The following is a 3,144-nucleotide window of genomic DNA, read 5'->3' as shown; positions in this document are numbered from 1 at the left end:
AAAAAAAACACTAAATTTTTTACATTTCACAACAGTAAACATAATATGATATCAACAGTTAACAAAATATGACTCCACCTTCAATTAATCGACAGTTTGATCATTTTTGTTTCATTTCGCTATCATTCTAAAACAAACGTTAAACAATAATAAATACTAACCCGAAGGATCCCATCTTTCACCATGTTTGATTAAAACTGATACGTAGTTGTCCATCACAACAAAATCAAGAATTTTCAAAGATGAAAAAAACTTCAATTACTCTAATGTGGGATTTTTTTTTGTTGAAAGTTGAAGAGAGAAACGTTGAAATTTTTTGTTGCAAATTGAAGAGAGAGAAACGTTAAAAAAAGAAGAAGATAAAATCTGAATTTTTATTTGATTTTAACTGATTTGAGTGAATTAAGGTTACTAAATAATCTTAATTAGTTTAAATCCCTTAATTCGTGCTATTTATTAATTATCTACAATAAATTCAAATTAAATTAACACCACAATTTCAGTTTATTACCTGTTTTCATTAAAAAACGTTTTTTTTTAAAAATTATTTGCTAGAACCTGAAATTTTTAATGTTATAACTTGAAAGTTTTAATGTTATAACTTGAAAGTCTAAATCTACTGCTATAACTTGAAAATATTACTATAATGTATGACATCTATAAAATTTACACTTGAAATTATTATATCTACATAAATTCAGAAAATTTACCTTATACATACAATGTAATTTTTTTTGCCGAGGGGGTTCGGGTGAACCCCCTGAAGACCACGTGGGTCCTCCCCTGATTTTATCGGAAACAACTACTTCACAAAGATAAGGATAAGATTTGTGTATATCTTATCCTTGTTAGATTCTACTTGTCGGATTGTATTAGATATCATTGTTGTTGATGTGAATGTCCTTGCCATGTTTTTGTGGTGCGTTTTTCAATCAATAAAAGTTGATCACCTATAGTTCTGTATCCCTTTTTTAAAAAGAGGGACGCGTAACTACAATCCATACATTTGTAATTTTGCAACACTGTAGCTCGAAAACAATATGTTAAGATTCAACATTCAGGGTGTTTTTTTTGTATGGAGGATAACTTTTCTGGAAAATGTTTTCTTATTTTTCTATTTTGGTCGGGAAACATTTCTCTTGGAAAACAAAATTTTCAAAAATGAGGAAAATGTTCCTGGTAGGAAAACAAGTTTCATAAGTTATAATGTGTGTTTATTTTTCAGCCGATGCTCTCAACCCTTATCCCTTGATCGTCTCACCCTTCGCTCACTGAGGCCCCACTCCCTACTTTTTTCCATTCCTATCGTGTTTTACTAGATTACATATAAGTATTTTTGAGATAATATTTTTTGCTCATTTATCAAATACTACAAAATAAAAATAAGTAAAAATCGACTTGTTTCTTAAGAAAATATTCTCCTTCATAGGCGTCAATGAAAATAATATATTATTTACTTTATTTGAAAATTTTGAAGGTAAAGTTGAAGTTATGTTTGACCATATTTCCTTGAGAAGAATATTTAGAATTCATGATTAAACATTTTTTATATTCTAACTAAACTATCTTTACTTAACGATATCAAAGAAAACTGAAGTAATTTTAAAGACTTTTTAGGATTATATATATATATATATATATATACTAGACAGGCTAAGGTCCGTGCTTAGCACGGGCCCAATATAGTTATTATACATGCGAAAGATGTATAATTACTTGCGTTTTTTCTTAACATTGTCCTATATCGATATAAAAGTTTTAATGAATAAGCAAACCTGTGAAACAATAGGAATAATATCCAGAATTAAGTTGGCTATTAAACCCAACTCCATAATCAGTGTTGTCTAATACAATATTTGAGTCCAAGTGAGTGTCGTTCTAAGTTCATATATAAAATTATGTAACATAAATTTTTCATTTCAAGAATCTGAAATAAGTGATACAATAATGTAAATTTAATTGTGTAGCACGCACACTCAATGAGAGTTATGTGGTAGCGTGAAAAACATATGTCCCAACAATAATAAGCAATTAAGAACCTGATGACATAGTCCAAGTTAGTTCTTGCAACACAAGGCAAATTTTACAAGGTAAATGCATTGAAATTGTTATCATAAGCAAGAGCCACCTGAGGAGCTATACTTTCACATGAAAAAAATATATTTACACAATATAAGAAGAGCAGATAAAAAACGCATAAAAGGAAAGGGAAAGGAGAATAACACCTTATTGTTTCAAACTCTAACAAATCGTTAGGATTTGAAGGCTCAAAAATTTAGCTCAAGTAATTTTTGTAAGTGCACTGAAATTCATACGAATAAGTTGCAGAAAGTGGCTATTACTTCAATGACACCAAAGAGACGATCAATAGACTGTATGCATTCTACAGACACACTGACTTTTCATACCTTTAAATAACAACAAAAAAGATATTCTGGAAAAGCACAACCACCTGTACGTACAAACATCCTAAATTACTTTCAGCACAAGCTATATTTAACATTTGTGATATTCTCCCATTAGTAAACGACACTTTGGCCTTGTCCCATTAGTGTTATATTCTGCCCTTTGAAGTATATGTATTCACGTAGAAGTCCTCCCTCTTCAAAGTTTCTCTTTTTTTGCAGAAGGAAGGTAAACAGTAAGCTCGGCTTAGACTTCACCTAAGTCATCACTTGTTATGTTTTGATAAAATATTAATTGAAGATCATATCCTATAAAAGTAACTCGTAAATTCTTCAGTGGCTTTCCTGAAAAGAGAAAAAGAATTTCCTCGAATATGGTATTATGTTCAACGCAACCAGACATTATAATTGAATAATAACACAAAGCCTAAGCTGGAATAACCAGTGCTAGTTACTTGACTGTTGGAGGAGAAACCATTGTTAGAAATGTTCACGTAGAAGCTCCTCTTTCATCTGCAGGTATAGACTTCTTTGGATCTTATCCGCTTGAGTTGAAAAGGTATTTCTAGATTCTAGAGCTCAGGGGAAGGTTTGGAACCCTAGTAGCAGAATGGAATCAGTTTACCGGGCTGACTTCCATGCCAACACGAGTAGTTTAACTCATCACTACCTCGTAAGGGCGTTGAGAATTGTTTTTGCTTTTTTTGCTAAAAACTTTTGAAAAAGTCTTCAAAGAGCC

The sequence above is a fragment of the Solanum tuberosum genome, unplaced genomic scaffold (genome assembly GCF_000226075.1).
Source record: "Solanum tuberosum cultivar DM 1-3 516 R44 unplaced genomic scaffold, SolTub_3.0 scf00085, whole genome shotgun sequence".
NCBI lineage: Eukaryota > Viridiplantae > Streptophyta > Magnoliopsida > Solanales > Solanaceae > Solanum > Solanum tuberosum.
The sequence above is the reverse complement of the archived record's forward strand: the minus strand, read 5'-3'. Positions refer to the sequence as shown.